We start from the raw sequence: 19,566 nt of genomic DNA, 5'->3' as shown, positions 1-19,566 counted from the left end.
TTCCATTAAATTACTTTTCACTAACACTAACAAAAGTTGGGGATATACAATGATGTGTGTGTGTGTGTTTGTGTTTAATGCTTATTGTTGGATAAAAAGAGTAAAAGAAGACAGTGAGATTCCAAAGTATTCTGGTTAGGAGACCTGTGCCATGTTTATTGATTGAAACTGGCAAATGCTTAAAGAGGAAGGCTTGACAGCTAGCGGTGCAAATATTCTAACTATTCACACTTGAGAAGAATGAATGGTCTTAGAAGAGGAATGAAGGAGTTTGCTAAAAAGTGATCTTCCCAGGACTGTATGTACGACTAAGACTCTTGTAATTTTATAAAAAGGCACTTTGCTGTGACAGTTTACAGGAAAGCTACATAAAATACCTTAGTGCCACTTGAGTGAGAGTCAGGAGATATGGAAAGTGAGGGAATTAATCCAATGATTGGTTCAGTGTCATGTTTGCATTTCTACCATAGGCACTCATCAACTATGTGTATGTTGAATGTAATTTTTTCTACATGTTTGAACAAATGGTGAAAAGGCTTAATGACTGATTTTCTATGTTCAAGTTTATTTAAAAAAATGAAATACCTTAATAGGATAAAAGAAAGATCCATGAAGGAAGGCAAGAAGAAAAAGCAGAACTGAGCTGAGAAGAATCAAAACCAATGTCTGGAACCCCTGTCATCCTAAATTTAGAAGAACTGAAGATGACCATGATGGTCTCTCACTCTACCAGCATTCCAACACTGAAGGGCTAGTAACATTATTCAACTACCAGTTCATCTACATTTGCTATTTATGTGTCAGAGAGCGGGGTGGGGGTGGCAAGGCTTCCAAGTTGCCTGTTGCTGAAGTAGGAGGGGCAGAAAATAACTTGGGTTGCCTTGGGAAAGTCTCATTGGCAACCAGGGGAATTAATATCTGAGCAAGGTAGGTTCACCGAATGAAAAGAGCAGAAACTAACATCTTAAGCCACATTTTCCAAAGCTTCAGTTATCCCTAAGACTTCATTTTAAACCTTCTAAAAGTTTTCCCTGTCCTTCTTAAATTGTGGAGGTCAGAATGGGATGTATTATGTCTTTGATAGCCATCTCTCAGTTGTGTCAGGGCCAGTGTCCATTTAATTAGCTTTGTAAAGTCCCTGATTGCTATCACCCAGTGCTAATTAATGTTTTAGGATCTACTGATATTAAGGATGAGATTGTGATGGTATACTTCATAGTTCCTATATATTTTACTTTGATTATTTTGTCTTAGATTTTGCATTGAATTTAACATAATTATTTTATTCTTCATGTATTTCTCCTAAAGTTAGATTTTTTTTTTTAAAATGTGTGGGAGGCTCATTGTTTTCTCTGAATAGTGTTTTGTTTTTAATTAATCCAACTAACCATATGCCAGGGGGAATATCTAGGTATAGCAAACTGTTGCTTTGAGTATCACTAAGAAAAACAGGTTTGACTTAGTTCACTAAAACTCCCAGAAACACTGCTTCTTAAAATCTAACCTAAAACATTCAATTTTTATTTTATGCTTCAAAGGTGTATCATACTTTTTTATTTCAAACTATAAATCCAAGGTTACTAAGATTAAGTACTTGGTGTGTCTCTCTAGATTCAGTTAAACTGCTCTAATGATGTGAATTTAATAAATACAGTCATGATGGAATCTATTATCCAGAGCCACATTATATAATACTAGTTTTTGACCTCATAATACCAGTTTTTGGTTAGCAGTGTTACTGGGAATTACTATTGTATTTCTGTAGGTCTCTTGGTTTAATTTCCTTCCTCAACTCTGCATATTAAGTAAGTATAGTGATTACCAGTCTGCTTATATAACGCCTCTGGGATATTGGCAGGTAATTATGATTAAACATAAATGAAATATTTAAAACTGTGCTAGGAATTCTATGCTTCAGGCAAGCAATATGCCTACTATTCACTTAAAAAGGTAAAGTTCAACATGTATTCTACAAATGGAAACAAAAAATTTAGAATAGGAAGAGATGACAGATCATTTAGTTCAGAAGGATCCAACCCAATCCAACAAGCCTTTATTAAGCACCTACTACGTGTAAGACAGTGCTAGTAATAGGAAATAGTTAAACAAAAAGAAGAATATTCATACTTACAAGTATAGAAGACAAAATGATATCTTATGTCCTTGTTCTTTACTCTGGAATTTGTTTAGAGGTGCTCCTTTGTTCTGAGTTTTTACAGCACTGACCTGCTGCATTGTAAATTCCCTGTGTCCCAAAAGCATATTCTATTTTCTATTCTTTCTCTCTCTGTCTCTCTTTTCCTTCCTCCTTTCCTTCCTTTTCTTCTCTCTCCCTCTCTCTAGTTTTCCTTTTATTCCACCACTCACTCATAGTGAATTTCTTGTGAGCATTCCTGCCCACTGACTGTAAATCTCCTGTACTAGGAGCTCTTATTATCTAATATTTGATAATATCACTACCCTGCAGAATACCATGTTTGAGCACTGATATATGTAGTTCACAATGTGAACACATATCCTTTACAAAAATATTATCCTTCCTAGTAGAAATTATGGATATATTGTTAGAATCTGGCAGCTACTGGAAAGAGTACTGGGCTTGGAGGCAGGAAAGACCTGATTAAAAACCCGTCCCTCCCCCTTATTAGTGCTATAGCCAAAGACTAGTTACTCTAACTTTTTGACTGCCACTTTCCTCATTTATAAAACAGTGACTATAGCACCTATCTTACATGGACATAACGAGCAACAAATGAGGTAAAAAATGTCAAGTTCTTTATGAACCTTAAAGTTCTATAGAAAAAGTGACTTGATTATGTTTTCCTAAATAAATAAACAAGTATACTATCTATGACTGACTTGTGTGCAAGAGCACTAGCTATTGGACACATAGGATATTACAGAATAAGGTATTACAGATAAGTGAACACATTTTAAAGCTTCATTCCTCAAATATCTATACACATGCATATATACACGTGTGTGTGTATACACACATGCATATATCCACACAAATAGTTCTGTTTTAATGCAGCATTCAATCTCATGGGAAAATAGTGATATGTAGCAACTCCCCTGTTGCTATTAAAATTTCTCTAGACTATTTCCAGGCTTACTGAACTCCACTTTCCTTTACTCACATTATGTTCCAGATAGACTAGAATGTTTACTATTCCCTATATACAATATACCAGCTCCTCTGCTTAGGATGAGCCTCCCTTTCCCCGCCCCCCGCCCCCCGCCCCCATCTGGAATGCACTCACTCCCTCTTCAAATCTATAGTGTAAAATCTCTAACTTTCTTCATTCAAAGCTCTGCTCACAAGCCAGGTCCCACAGAAGTCTCTCCTATAGCGTATAGTTCTCTGTCCTAGGCAAATTACTTTTTTAAATTTAGTATTCTAAGTGCTTGCTGCCAACAGAGAACAGGGCTGATTTTATTTTTTTGTCCTTCTATTTTCAGTACCTAGCAGAATGTGTGGAATACTGTGCATATAGTATTTAACAAATGCTTGTTGAATGAAAGAATTTCTTTTTTCCGCCAATGACATTCTATTTATTTGTAAAATGAAGGCATTTTTCCCTTTGGGACACTGAATCTATTTTCATCCTAAAATAGACAGGACAGAGAAATGTAATAATACATGAGGGAAAAACAAGGCTGTTCTTGTGGTCTCCTTGGTCTTCAAATTCAAGGCTACTTAGAATAATCATGCATTCCTCTTTGGAAAAATGAATAAGGAAATAACATAATTACATTCAACTTGCAAATGAATTAAATTGAATACTTAAATGAAAATAATACCAATGACATCTGGAGCACAGCCATGGCTCAAAAATGGTACCAACCTCAATGCAATGGCCTTGTTAGGCTACTGTCTTACGCTGTCTAATATTTACTCTATTTTAATCAAAAATCCACCCAAAAGGAATATTTTCCATTAAAAGTTAAGATATAAATAAAAGCAAGTCTTCCCCACCCCCAGTTCTAACCCCAGTCACAAAATGACTTCCATTACTTGACCAAGTATTAGGATCAAAAGGGGTTAAGAAAATTGGAAACCAAAAAAGTTGTTTACTAGAAAAGATCCATTTCTGTTCTTTTAACACCAAGGCTTTGCATAAAGCAAATAAATGAAGCAGGCACCTGCTGGTCTTGCTTCCTCATCTGCATCTCAGGAGTGTTTAAAAATAAACAATTATATTAGAATCCATCCATAACCCAGCAACAGTGACGTTCCCGTCAGAGTCTGAGAAGCTTTCCGATCAGGAGAGAATTAATCTCAGTATTACCTGCATGCACCAGTGGCATATGATTTATTATGGGTCATTCTCTGGTAATTTCTTCCACTGGAATCACATCACACCTAACATGAATAATATTTTATTCAATAATGCAGGTGCTACTTTATAACAAAGACATTAACATTTTTTGAAAAACATTATTTCATATCAATTGATGATTCTGTAACTCCTTTTCCTTTTCTAATGGAGTTTATGGATGAGAAATTAAAACTGAAACATGATTCTTTGATTCCTCTCTCAGTCAGATTGCCTTTTCAATTGCAATTTTCCTAAGATGCAGACTACAGAAATTTACATAGAGGACGTAGTTCTGGAAGGTTACTGAATAATAAATATAGTCCAGTTGGTGCTCATAGCTCACAGATGATGAGAAAAGAACATCAAATGCAGTACCTTAATATTTTTTATAAAATGAATAGATATTTCAAAGACATCTCCCACTTGATTACTGTCCAAAGTCTGCATCCTCCAAAGCGATTTGGGGGTAAATGGTTGGGAAGCAATGGAAGCAGAGGGCCAGCTCAGTATGCAAGCAATCAGGGAAGAGGTGGGGTGAGGGGGTAGTAGAGGAAACACAGTATTTTTTTTTTCACCCAGGGATGTATGGCAGAAATTTGAACTGAAAGGGCACTCAGAGATCATCTCTCCCAATGGCCTCATTTATAGATGAGAAAACTGAATCACAGAAAAATTCAGTGACTTGCCCAGGGTCACACAGATAATAAGTAGCAGATACAGGATTCAACTCCCCATCCTCAGACCTCAAAATACAACACTCATCATTCAGTTTCTTCAGCTGTTAATCCTCTAATGCTAAGGGTTTTAAACCTTTTTGGTAAATGCCTACTACATGCCAAGCACTGTCCTAAATGATGCGGATGCAAAGAAAGGGGAAAAACAGTCTTCACTCTCAAGGACTTTGGTCTAAAGAGAGGACACATAGACTCCTTTGGCTCTCTGACATAGATTATGGATTTCTTAATAATGTTTTCAAATGGATAAAATTAACAGGATTACAAAAAAACCAAAAAGTTTGGTGAAAGTGATTGTTAACTTCAGACATTTTTTTCCCATTCAAGTTCACAGATCCTCTGAAATATATCCACAGACTACTTAGGATTTAGGAGACCCAGGTTAAGAATCTCTACTGTAAATACTGAACTCCATGTCATCTACACTAGCACTGTGGCTATAGAATATTTTCTAACAGGTACACTATATACAAAGACTCTGTAAGTAAGAAGCAAGCCGCCTTTAAGGGTTCAGAAATAGGCTACAAAGATAGGTCAACTTGGAAGCTATAGTCTCAATAAGAATTAAAATGGAATGCAAGGCAAAGCAGCCCCTTTCTGGCAGAAAGGTCAACATAGAAAACCATAGTCTTAATACTATGGGAGAACAACCCTATAAAGTGACCTCTTTCAAATAGCCAAATAAATATTAAAAGTGAAAAGACAGAGGTGGAGATCAGGAGAACCTGTTGTGTTCAGCACTATTTGTAATAGGATAGAACCATACATAGTTACCTACCACAGGTACTGAATAGTCGAGTGGAAGAATGTGACCCCTAGACTATTTATCTATACATATATGTTTTTCACTATCCTTCCCTGGCTGCATATCTAACTACATCTTCTTTTGGAAAAGACATAATAAGCTCTTAAGGACCATTCCATCTTTGAATGTATTGGTGTCACACTTTACTCTCACCCCCATATACCACCCATTTTTTATGGTCCCAGAGAAAGAAAACTCAAAACTGTCTCACTATATAGTCTGATTTCTCCCTGTTATGTTGCTTCTTTTTTTGTTTGTTTTTTGCTTTTTGGAGGGCAATTGGGGTTAAGTGACTTGCTCAAGGTCACATGGCTAGTTTTTGTTTTAAGTGTCTGAGGCCAGATTTGAACTCAGGTCCTTCTGACTCCAGGGCCAGTGCTCTATTCACTGAGCCACCTAGCTGCACCCTGTTGCTTCTTTACTACACAGTTTTCTGGGAAACAAATTTTCTTCCTTTGACCCAACAATACAAAAAAATGGCACCTGGTTCAGACTTCAGAATTATTCTGAGCCACAGAGCAAACTTTCAGAACATCAAATTTGCATATAATTTTCCAAAAAAAAAATTCTTGGAATTACAGAAATTATAGATTTTTACACTGATTTAATCTGAGCTAAGCCTTTAGCAGTGCTGCTGAAGCTCACAGTTGCTTCCTGATAAATAACCCTCCTTACTTTTTGACAAATGCATCACCACACTTCTAAATGAAAACATCACCATCACATTGAAACATCATGGCTAACAGGGAAGTCCCTTCCAGAGCACAAAATTTCTTCATCATTTGAAGATGCTTGGGAAGGCACTCTAAAGAAATCTCAAACAATCTTGTCAGCTTATTCTTCTTGCCAAAAATAAATATAATATTTGCAATCAATTAGCAATTATTAAGTACCTACTATGAGCCAGGCATCATTCTAGACCCTGTGGATACAAGTACAAAGAATCAAACAATCTCTGTTACAGTCTAATGGAATAAACATAAAGTACATATATAAGTAGATACAGAATAGAAAAAATACACATAAATATGGAGTGATTAAATACAAAGTAGTTTGGAAGAGAGAATTAGTAGCTCAGGGGATAAGAAAAAGCTTTAGGTAGAATATAGTACTTGAAGTTTGTCTTGCAGGAAGAGGAAGAGGTGAGTGTGGGCACATTCTAGACACAGGAGAAGTGAAAGCATGGAAAAAGAAAAGAGAATATTATGTATGAAGAAAAGAGAGAAGACTAGTTTGAGTGGATTGGAGAGTGCATGAGAACATATATTAAGGCTAGAAAGATACTAGGGCCAGAATGTAAAAGGGCTTTAAATGCTAAACCAAGATACTTAAATCTTAGTACAGAAGAACCAGTTGGATAAATTAAGTAGAAAAATGACATGGCCAGAGTTTCACTCAATAAAAATCACTTTGGTAGCACAAAATGGACTGGAAAAGGAGAGATGGACTTGAGGCAGGAAGAAAAGTTAGAAGGACAAATAACTTTTCTAGAGGAGAAGCTATGAAGGCCAGAGCTAAGCTGATATCTACATGAATAATGATAGGGATCAGATCTGAGAGATGCTGTGGAACAAGAAATGACAAGATTTGACAGTTCTTTGGGTATGTGGGTGAATATCGTTATTGTTGTTGTTTGTCCTTCATTCTCAAAGAGGACCATGTCATCAGAAGTTGATAACATGACTTGCAAGGTAATTGGATTTAAGCTAGGCAGCGCTGTGCAACGTCACCAACTTCACTTTCTCCTCTGGAGCCATCTGGGTCCAAATGTCAAGAGGACTGGAGATGGCCCACATTTGGGTGAATAAGAAAAAGAAAGAGGAATCAAGGATAGCAATAAACTTGGGAAACTGAAAGAATGGAAGTAACTTTAACAAAAAGTAGGAAGCATGAAAAAAGAATGTTGGTTTCAGAAAAATGGCAATGACTTGTTTTGGACATTTTGAGTTTGAGATACATTCAAGATATCTGGTTTGAAATGTCCAATAGGCAATTGGCAATGTGGAACTCATCAATCAAGGGCAAAGTATTGCTGGATGTGTACATATGGGAGGTATCTGTGTAAAGATGATAATTAAACTGATGGGAACTTATGAGGTCACTGAGAGAATTTAGTGAGAGTAGAGAAGAAAGCCCCAAAAGAACTTTGGAAAAACCCCACAGATGGTTTAATAACTGAAAGTTAGCTACAGATCTGTTAGTATCTCTTCCTCAAAATCTATTTTATAGATTTGCCTTTGACCTCTAAAGTTTTGCTTTCTATCTTTTCCTAATAAATGTCTGAAGAATATTAGTTACAAGAGACTTTTCACTAGAATAAACATGTAGCAATGTGCAGCTATGCAGAAGATCACAGGGAAAGAGGAGAGACTGTATGCTAGGAATATAATTAGGAAGTTGTTAAAACTGGAAAGGTAAGAGTTGATGACAACCTGAAATAGTGCAGGTAGCAATGTGGATAAATAGAATGGGACTGATGTGAGAGATTTTGTGGTGGTAGAAGCAACAAGATTGCCCCACACAAAGAAAGGAGCATAAAGGAGAGAACACAATTAAGGAACCAACTTCTGGAACATGGCCTTCTGGAACAAGCTGAGTCTTGAAGAATGCCAGGTATACTAAAAGGCAGAAGTGAGGAGGGTGACTATTCCAGGAATGGGCAAAGGCTTGCACATGGGCACAGTGTTCGGAATGGAGAGCCATTTTTGAGGGACAGACAGTATTCCAGTATGAGGATCAGCAAGAACAAGGAGTGGAGTAGTGATTTAAGGACCTGGTCAAGATGATTGACTTAAATAAAAAAACAAAATTATCCTTTTGTACTGGATGCTCCCTCAGTTGAATCTCCCATATCTTTTTTTCCAATACAGTGTCTTATTGTAGGAATATTGTTAATAATATAGAAAAAAAATCCATCCCTCTACTTTTCCCTTTCCCCAACCAGGATTTGATTTGTAGGTTTATTATGGTTTTCAGACTTTAATTCAGTTTCTGTAAAATGCTTTAGCATCATTGTAAAATACTGTTTATTTCTTAAGCATCATATGTCAGAAATGAAAATCTGCCAGCTTTCACACCACCAAAACCACTGTTGATTGACCTGCTGATACAGTCAAAAGTATAACTCAAAGTATTCTCAGAAAAAGGTTGTTTATTATAGGAAGCAATTCTCCTTTACTTCAACAATCTTGACATGTATTTACTGAACACTTACTGTGTATACAGCTTTGTATTTTATCTTTATATGGTATACACAAGTAAAATAAGCTGAAATGAAAAAGAATAACATGTCAATGTATTTTGAAACATAAAAGTCATGCAATTATAAAGTGATGATATTATTAAAATTATAATCATTGCTACTACTACTTTTACTACTACACAGAAAAAAATCTTTGGAGGCATTAAAACACGATGGTGAAAATGAGTCAGGCATATTTGAAATAACTAGAAAATAATTAAAAGACAATATACTTAACAAAATATTAATTGGTATCATACATATTGTCTGCATAAGTACTAGGGGATGCAAAATATAGAAAACAATCAGTATAATGCTATTTAAGCAAGACTTCTTTGAGGAGAGACATTGCAAAGTAGATCCTGAAGCAAGTCTAGTATTTCTAGGAGAAAAGAGATTTGATTATTGTACTACAAAACTAGTTTCCTCTGGAATAGTGTATTCCTCAAAACAATGCAAATTTTTAAAAAAGACTTTGTAGTTAACAAGGTCCATCCCAAACTTCTTATTTATATGGCCCATACAACTTCTCTTCAGGGATGTTCTTTCTGCCCCCTAAAACAACTGGCCAAAAAGTTGCTGGTCCTGGGCTTATTTCCAAGCCATTTAGGGTTCTTCAGCCCTTAGACTGTCTCTCCATGTTTTATATTCCATAAGAGGGTGATAATACCAAGCTTAAAGACACTAAGGCACAACAGAAAGAACACACTAAACTGGAGTCAGAAAATCCCGTTTAAAATCCTGACTCTTACTATGAAACTTAAGACCAATTAATTAACTTTTGTGAGCCTAACTTTTCCATAATTTGTTATACTACTACTTACCTCAAGTAAGTATGTAATCTCAAGTTCTTATAGATATAATAAACTAATACATTTACACAGATATAATGCATACAAATATGTAAAAACTTATATGTATATATAAACATGTAATATTTTGCACAACACATATATGCAAACACACACCCTATACATATACACATATGTAAATACAAACATACCTGTGTATATGCATGCACACATGTATATATGCACACTGTGCATTATACACATTCATTTTAGATCGTAAACTTTCAGTTATCATAAGAAGTAGGGACAAACTTTCTATCACTCTGTGCCTTAAGAAATCAACCAACCAAAAAAAAATTTATTGAAAAATACCTCTCCTTGATGGGGAGAGACAGAATGGGGTAAACTATCTTTTATAGAAGAGGCAAGGGAAAATGGTTACAATGGAGGGCAAGAATAGGAAAGCAAAAGGGAATGGGTCAACCTTATTCTCCTTGAATTTGTCTCAGGGAGGGAATGACATACATACTAAATAGGGTATCTCACCCTACAGGAGAGTAGGGGGGAAGGGGATGAGAGGAGGGATGATGGAAGGGAGGGCAGGCTAGGGGGGAGGGAAGCACCCACTATTGAAAAGGGAGGAGATCAAAGTAGAGAATAGAACAAGTGGGAGGTGGGATAGGAGGGAGGGAAACATAGTCAGTCTTTTACAATGCATCTACTATGGTAATATTTTGCATTAGCTACACATGTACAACCTATACTGAATTGCTTATCTTCCCAGTAAGGGTGGGTGACAAGGAGGAAGGGAATGAATCTGGAATTCAAAGTTTTAAAATCAAATGTTTAAATATATATATATATATATATATACTATCATTAATACTATTTTACATATATTTGGGAAATAAGATATACAGGCACATAGAGATCCACCATGCCCTACTGGAAAAGTCGAAGGGGGTATGGGAGAAGATATGGGAGAGAGCAGATTGGAGGAAGAGATATCCTGTGGGACTGGTATTTTGAGGTGGTGGGTAGGGGAAAAACGGGGAGAAAATTTGTAACTCGAAATCTGGTGGAAATGAATGATGTAAATCAGAAGTTAATAAAGCATTTGAAAAATGAAGAAAAAAAATGAAAAACACCTCTCCTCAACACTGTGCCAGATAACATGGATGATGAAGAGAAATGAATAACAGAGCTCCTTCCCTTAAGAAACTCACAGCCTAGTTAGAGAACCAAGACTAATGCAAAATGAACATGAGCAAACAATTCAATATAGTATATGGTTAGCTATCAATTGGTGGTATAGCAATTACAGGGGTTATAGGAAGAGGGAAACTCATGAAGACTGGAGTAATCAGAGAAAACTCCATGGAGTACAAAGAAATGTTTATAAGATTATAGAGTTAGTGTGGAAAGGGAGTTTAGAGATCACTTAACCCAGTTCTTTCACTTGACAGATGAAGAAAGGGAGGACCAGGTAGGTTAAATGATTTACTCAAGTAGTATATGGTAAGATTTAAATGCAGGTCATCTGACCCTAAAACAAGAATTCTTTCCATTGCCCCCTTACCTAAATGTAGAGGAACAGGGAAGCCAAGATGGGAAGGTGGAAGGAAGGTACTGCAGGGAAAGGGGACAACACATCAAAGGCAGATGGCACATGGCTATAACAAGACACAGAAACATCTTTTATTACTATAGTCCACATTTCTTATAACCTCCATCAGGTACTTGTCCAAATTTAGTTCTGTTAAAGAGAATAATGATTATATGTTGGAAGGGAATGGGAAAAAAATAGCCTATTCTTATGATAGGTGCATAGGAGTATGCATGAGAGGAAAGGGGTAACTACAAAGAGGTTACATTTTAGTGGCAGCTTGTAAGACACATAAAATTCTTATTATTTTACAGTCATGTCATATTTTCTATCCAAATGGATATTGGGCAGTTATTTTCAAGACTTGGCTCTGAATGCAAAAATACAAATCCTCTGCTCACAGGATAAAGACCACACAACTGATTTCCATCATAGGAAATATATGACACAGATTCTGAATGCAGTTCCAAAAGTAGAATTTCAGAAATGTCCTGAACAATGGTAAGATCACTGAAAAAAGTGTTTCAGCTTCCTAAGTAGGGGACTGTTTTGAAGGGGACATCACTTAACTGGACATGAAAAAATTATCGTACATATATTAAATAATCAGTTACATTTCATTGTAATTGTAAATCATCAATACATATGACTGCAGGGATAGCTATCCTTGGAGGGCTGCTTGTCTGTCAAGAAATTAGGTCAAATTACATGACTATGTTTTTAAACTATCACAATGTTCCACTTCAAAGCTTAAAGGTTTAATCCTTTTTATAGAATTCAATTGTAGCAGAAGAAAAAGTTACCAAATGTATTTTGCTCAAATGGATTTGATCTAAGAATAAACTTTCACAGTTGCTTCAGTGAATTTCAGAACACAAGGAAATCAATATGCTATGCCAAACTGCTTTGGGATAGTATTCACTACATGGATTTAAAAGCAACAAAACAAAATAAAAACAAAACCCTATGTCAGGCTTTGATTCACTTTTCCCTATATTTGAGCATCTAAAAAATAATCCTATAAATTTTTGTTAAAATCTCTATCAAAGCCAGGCAAAATTATTTTAGATATTAAAGGTAAATGTTTATATCCAAAGTGACCTTGATCTAGAAACAGAGAGTCAATCAAAAAGTTATTACCTGTAAAGTGATCTTTTCAAAGTGTTACATGGTAGGAGATTCTAAACCACTCACCCCTCCATCCCTTGCTTAAGTCAAAAAAACACATCATAGAGTTCTAATTTGTTTTATAAGCCAATTAAAACAAAGATTAAACATCTGAGCCAAGCTACAGTTATCAGAGGATGACCTCTTCTCTTTCATTTTGGAACTGTGGTTGCTACTTTAATCCTAAAGAAGTAGAAACAATTTAATATGAGGCTTTGAGAAATCTTAAGAGTAGGAGCTGTGGATGGGAATAGTATTTTTTTCATTCCCCAATGCAATAATGGTGTGAGGTTCTTTGGAAATGCAGAGGAACTGACAAGGACTCTCAGAGTCCAGCCTTTTTCCCCTCTCCCCAGCCCCTACTTACTTCTGAATTGCTGAAATCAGCAAGAAAACCCTTCTAAATAATTTATCGACATTTCTCCATAAATTAGATACTTAGAGGTGAGAGGGTTGTGAACCTTGCAGAGGCTGAGTGCTCACTACAGGGACTATAATCCATCAATCCAACCGACAGTTTTCCAAACCACCTTAAACTCTAGTGGGTTTACTTCTTGGAAAGAATTCAAGAGCTCCAGAGAATGCAAGAGACATCTGAAATGTTCCTTGTAACAGAGGACATAATAGAGGGAAATAAATCACTGGAAATAAGATACAGATTTATAATAAATTCAAACCAATGATTAAATGAAATCACGTATTCATTGCTATTTCAAAAGACAAACCTAGGAACATGCTATTTCTCTCACCTAGAATAGCTCCCCTAACCTCCTTCTGCTTTATCAATTCAAGGCCTAATTACTTCACGGCCCAACTCTAAAATTCAGCTCTAAAAAACTTCCATACCCACACCCACTCCATGTGATACTGCCTCCCCCAGGGCACCTATGTGAATATAATAATAGGATGTATTTATTAATATGTACCTGGTTTCGTTTTAAATGATCAATAGTTTTATGGTACATACTTTATCAACACAGACCAGAACCCCTCTTTTCCTTGGTAGACTGTTTCATGAGTTGCTATGTCCCACTTTCCAAAAGCCATCATGTGACATAAATTTTTTGATTATCCTACTCTCCAAACTTATGTTTGTCCTTGACAAAAAATCCATTACCAATCAACCACAGATATTTTACCCCAAATTTTTCCCACTTTGAAGGCTTTCCTGTCCTGCAAGAGTCTTTGGGAACCCAGCATTCCTTTCACCCCATGCTTTGGCACAGGAAGAGCACTCTGAGGCAGAGCATGGGATCATAGGATCATTTACAGCTGGAATGGGTCTTAGAAATTATCTAGTCCAGGGGTTCTTAACCTGTGTGTGTGTGTGTGTGTGTGTGTGTGTGTGTGTGTGTGTGTGTGTGTGTGAGACATGGACCCCTTTGGCAGTTTAGTCAAGCATATGGATGACTTCTCAGAATATCTCTATCTATCTATCTATCTATCTATCTATCTATCTATCTATCTATCTATCTATCTATCTATCTATCTACCCTACCTACCTACCTACCTACCTACCTACCTACCTACCTATATACCTCTCTATATTTTGGTGAGGCAGTTGGGGTTAAGTAACTTGCCCAGGTTCACAAAGTGTTTGAGGCCAAATTTGAACTCAGGTCCTCCTGATTCTAGAATCAGTGCTCTATTCACTGTACTACCTGGCTGCCCATCAGAATAATATTTTTAAAAGCACAAAATAAATTGCATAATATAAGAAAATAAATAAACTATATTAAAATATGGTTATTAGAGTATTAAAAAAAACAAGTTCTATGATGTCATTAGAATTGGTTTAGGGAATACCCAATAAGGCAACTCCTTTAACCAATACAGAATACCAGCATTAATGGATCTCTTTGAGTATGTAAATTCTGCTGATGGCTTAAGTAAAGTCTGATGAGACAAGAAATGGATAAAAATATCTGAAATGATTTATTTGTACTTTATATAAGTATAACTTAACTGGAAAACATGATTTCTGAGTTTGACTCCTGGTTGATTTTAGCAGTTTTACAACCTTAAGTATACTACTTTAGAATTCCACATATTTTTTCCCTGTCTGTAGACTAAAGGCTGTTATACCTACCCTATCTTTTCTCACCAGGATATTATGAGGCTGCAAAAAGTTCTATTGTTTGAATGCTCCAAACAAGAGTAAAGTTCAACACAATTTCAAAAACATTTCAGTCCTATTGTGGAGGCAAAAAATAAAATAAAATAAAAATTGTAAGGCGGAGAATTTTGTACTTTTCTGTAAGACTGCTTATAGCAAAATTCTAATAGATGGTAATAATTAAAGTACATGAAAAACCCTTTAGACATACATTGACATAATGCAAAAGAAAAAACATGACCTCATGAATACTAACTAAATGGCAGGTTAAGAAGATTCGTCTCTAATCTGTAAATTAGTAAATTGTAGATTTCTGATTTACCATAGAGATGAAAATTTCAACAACTGTGAAACAACATCCCCATTGCAGATCATTTGACTGGATAAGAAGATGGAAAAAAAAAAGGCTCCTGTGAGGGCTGGATTAAAAGAATGCAATTAAAAGGAAGGGATTAGTCTCTCAGGACTATAAAGTCAGACAATTCCTAAAATTTCCCAAGAGGCAAAGGAATCAACAGGGACACTAAGTAATGTGTCTCAGGTCATTATTTAAAAGCCATTATAAACAATACTTTATCATGCTATCTTCACAGAAGTGTAAGATACAGTCCCTCCCCTGCAGGCCTCATAATTTATTTGGTTAGAGAGGTTGTAAAGACCAGTGCTGAGAGACAAATGAATCAGAGAGACAATTATATGAGTTAAATGGAGGGCATGGCTACTGCAGTTTGGAAAAGCTTCATGGCCTTGGACCTTAGGCTAGTAGGGCTAATATATGTTTGCATAATATGTAGATGTGTAAATCCCTTTACATTGAGAGCTGTCATTTTTTGTTTTTCTTGGTATCTCAGTATCTTCCCTAGAACCTAACACTACATGTTGAATTATTCTGTAATTCAATGATTCCAGCATTGATCTTGCCAATGTGAACACTTCATCCAAGGGATTTAAGAATAAAGGAGAGTAGAGAGTTGAACTGATTTGTCAAAAGGTCAGGACTGGAAAGATAGGAGAGTATCCGCAGAGTTGAGGTATTGGCCTGAGGGATGGAAGGACTGAACTTTAGCGTGGATAAAGAATATGTTTAGAAGGAGTGATACACAGGGAGAGATGCAAAGAAAAATGTTATGATTGGATAAGAAAATTCAGAGTTTCTGAATGTGGAAGCAGAACATTTGTGGGTGGTGGGCAGATCGGTGATATGACTGTCCCTGAATGTAGCTGATGTGGGAAGAATATCATGGGAAGTGGTAGGCTAAGGAACTAATAAGTTAAGATATTTGGGAGAACATCAATATATAAGTTTGCATCTGCTATGATGAGGGAAGAAATTGAGATGGAGATGAAACTATAATCTATCTCTGTCTTAATTTCTCCATCTGAAACATAGGACAATAATATCTTCCACTTAACCCATCCAATAAGAAGGTTGAGATTTACAACCCAATTTAACTCAATTTAACATACTTTTACTGTAGTATAAAATGTTTTGATTTACTGATAACTTTAAAGAGTGGGGAGACTGACAGAAAATATACAGGCCTGAGTTTTGAAGACGTGGTTGGTCGAGTACAATGACAATTGCCAGATTCCCTCTTCCCACTGGGAGGGCAATAGGGCTGAGCAATCATCTGGTGCAAGAAGGTAGTATTTTAACTAGCCTGACACTTTTCTGCCAAAAACTCTTTTCTGACAACCACAAATTTATGACCAGAGACACCGAATCATGTTCCCTGTCAGTGAGAATGTATCAACAGCACATGAGAAAAGGAGAGACGTGTGTCGAGTGTCGCCCACATAACAGCAAAGAAACAATCCATCACAGAGGGACACACTAGCTAAGGGAAGCTAATCACCATTCCAGTTGTCTGGAGCGACTTTCTTCCTTATTCAGTTTCAGGTAAGCAGCCAATGCAAATAGAAGGGGAAAAATAGCCCCCAGGCTTTCTATAATACAGAGTGGCATTACTGCATGAATTCAACACTAAAGCAGAATCAGTTTTGGGTTCAGCAGAGTTACCAAGCTGACTCTTTGCCTTTAAATAGCACCAGCACTCGAGGTGGGAGAAGGTGGTGAATAGTGCGATGTTGTATTTCACATCTTTTGGGAGGACTTTAAATCAACCTGTTACTTTCATATAAGAGGCAAATTTAAATCTGTATCACTCCTTTTGCTATCTAACTAAACTGATACCCTAGTCCATTCTATCTTTACTTTCCCTTATTTTAGAAGATGAGTAAGATAAATATTTTAAATAGTGTATAAGACACTGAAAAGACTGCTTGTTGTTTCCCAGTCTTGTCTTCAAATTTTACAGTCTCCATGCATTGGCAAAGGCTGCCTCTTCTTGCTTGGAACACACTCTTCTTCTTCCTCTTTATCTCTACCTTTGGAAACTCTCCTTCTGTTTCAAAGGCCCTATTTCAGATTCCCCCTCTTTCATGAAGCCTTTCCTGATCCCTGCTCTACTTTCTAATCTAAAATGGTCTTTCCTCAAGCTTTCTTGAAATGGTGGTTAGATTTCTATACTGCCTCAACTCTGTTCTGCATATTATTTATTTGTTTAGAGATCACATGCATCACCCAATTCATTATAAACTTATTGAGGGCAGGGACTGTACTAGTTTTAGTTTTGTTTTGTTTTTTGCATGTCCAACATCCAGAGTAAATTGTATATACTAAAGTACATAATAAATGTTGTTGAATTAAATATTTTGTAAATTATAGCAAGATGAAAATGTGGTAATTCCCTCATAGCTTACAAAGAGACTCAAAATTCATAGATTTATAAAATATTAGAATGAGTGGTAAAAATCATTGAATTCAATCTATATCTGAAGCATCGATTCTAGCTTATATCACAGATAGAGAACCAGGACTGGAGTCAGGAAGACCTGAATTAAAATCTGGCCTCAGACACTTACCAGCTATATGCATGATCCTGGGCAAGTCACTTAACCCTTTTGCCTCAGTTTCCTGATCTGTAAAATGAGCTGAAGAAGGAGATGGCAAACCAATTCAGGATCTTTGCCAAGAAAACCCCAAATGGGGTCACAAAGAGTTAGACACGACTATAACAACTAATCAACATAATATACCCAACAAGTGCCATCTACATCAAGCCAATTATTCCCTACTATGAATTCTCTTAAAAGGGTCATGTTAGAAGACAGTCAGAATTGGTTCTTACTCTCTAGAGATCAAAGATTCTTTCTGGAGAAAAAGGTACTGACTGGAGAGTCAAAGTACCAAGTCTCAAATGCCATTCCTATACTTATTACATGGGTGACCTTGGTCAACACCTTGGTCAAAATACCAGGGAATTCTCTAAGTTGTAAAAAAGAGCCCAATTTGCCTTGACTGAAGCTTCTCATCTGAAGCTCTATGTACAAATAGTCACAGGTCTATGTTTTTTAAAGCATATATGGATGTGTCATATACTATACACACATATGTATATGTATGTATAGATAGAAATACAGACACTATCTTAAGTAGAATGAGATTATATGTATTATATAATGTGTGGATATTATGTTGGATATAATGTATGCATTTATATAGAAATATATGTGTGCACATGCATACATGTATACATATATGTGTATATGTGTGTTTGTGTATACATATGTATATGGAGAGAGGAAGAGGGCAAAGAGGAGGAATGAAACATAGATATGCTCTTTCAAAAGCACTCCCTGTTCCAAGTATAGAGAGTGTATATATGCATGTAGCATGTATACATATATGTATATGTGCACACATAACACAAACATGCATATATAGAAATGGACACAGATGTATAGTCTTTAAGAAGAACTCTCTGTCCCAGGCCCAGAAAACATGGTCACAGCACTGAATCAATTGTGAGCCTAATTTCTTCCCAGGGTACTCGTCTTGGTACTAAGCGCTCCCCTCTGTCCAAAAGATAATGAGGTTAAAGTAAAGCATTCACTTTATTATAGCCTCTTGAGTCCATTTAGTTATCTAATACAAATATCCATGAGTGACTCGAGCATGCTCATGCTTTTCTCTAAAAGGAATTCCCTCCTAAATGTGCACTGGCTTGTTTGCCAGGAAGTGTTAGATCTCAATAAGAAGAAGATATGAAGGCAACATGGGAAGCCTTCGACAATCACAGGTGATTTTTCTTAGAGTTCTTCTCAAATAGCAAAATCTGCAAACACTGGGAGAGAACAATGGTCCTTAAATAAAAGACCTTGACTGGTTACAAAGTGATAAAAGTGCTGACAACAAGGGTGTTCTACAAAATCAGTCATTCCTTTACTGAATTAATCAGGGCCCGATTACAAGATATTACAAGAGAAATTAGTGGTTGTGGCTGTGTGTCTTCAGACAGGGCTGCATGGACGAAAAGACTGAGTGGTTAAAATTCAAATCTGAGTATAATGAAGTCCTAACTCAGGTTGGTTTCCTGTCTGCAATGCAGGTTATAAGGTTTATGTATGGTACATACATGTATGTATGGTTATACACTCTTGAAGCTGCTTTTAGATGATATAGTAATCTCTAGATTTGAAGCTTGTGTGATTTTTCATTCTGTCAATCTAAGAACTTTTTAGTTTTTAGTTGGGGAAAATAGCCTCTTTCACATTTGAGTCAGATATTGATGAGTCAGAAAGCAAACATCACTAAATATTAGCAATTATTTTTAAAATAGATGGGTGATTATGAGTTTAGTGGTGCTCTGACATTTGATTTATTAATACTATCTTGAGTCAGTAAGTATGTTCTTCTAGGAAGATCTTTTTCAAGCAGTAAA

General features: G+C 36.1%; 1 protein-coding gene and 1 long non-coding RNA gene across 4 annotated transcripts in view; one reads left to right on the top strand and one right to left on the bottom strand.

Annotated features, from left to right (window-relative positions):
* The window catches only part of DPP6 (dipeptidyl peptidase like 6), a 990,703-nt gene that overhangs the window by 609,162 nt on the left and 361,975 nt on the right, over positions 1-19,566 (bottom strand). The window lies entirely within an intron of this gene.
* Positions 815-19,566, top strand: part of LOC138158235 (uncharacterized) — a 75,383-nt gene continuing 56,631 nt past the window's right edge. For 2 of the 3 annotated variants that reach the window (XR_011167596.1, XR_011167598.1), the window contains exons 1-2: positions 815-927; positions 16,523-16,682. This is a non-coding gene — a long non-coding RNA (uncharacterized lncRNA). Of the gene's footprint in view, positions 928-16,496; positions 16,683-19,566 lie in introns of all 3 variants that reach the window. The other variant, XR_011167599.1, reaches the window with a different exon arrangement.

The sequence above is a fragment of the Petaurus breviceps genome, unplaced genomic scaffold (genome assembly GCF_028583685.1).
Source record: "Petaurus breviceps papuanus isolate PSGF00001 unplaced genomic scaffold, PetGlider_PUasm1.0 115, whole genome shotgun sequence".
In the NCBI taxonomy this organism is placed as follows: domain Eukaryota; kingdom Metazoa; phylum Chordata; class Mammalia; order Diprotodontia; family Petauridae; genus Petaurus; species Petaurus breviceps.
Note: the sequence above shows the minus strand (reverse complement) of the source record. Positions and strands in the feature narration are given on the sequence as shown.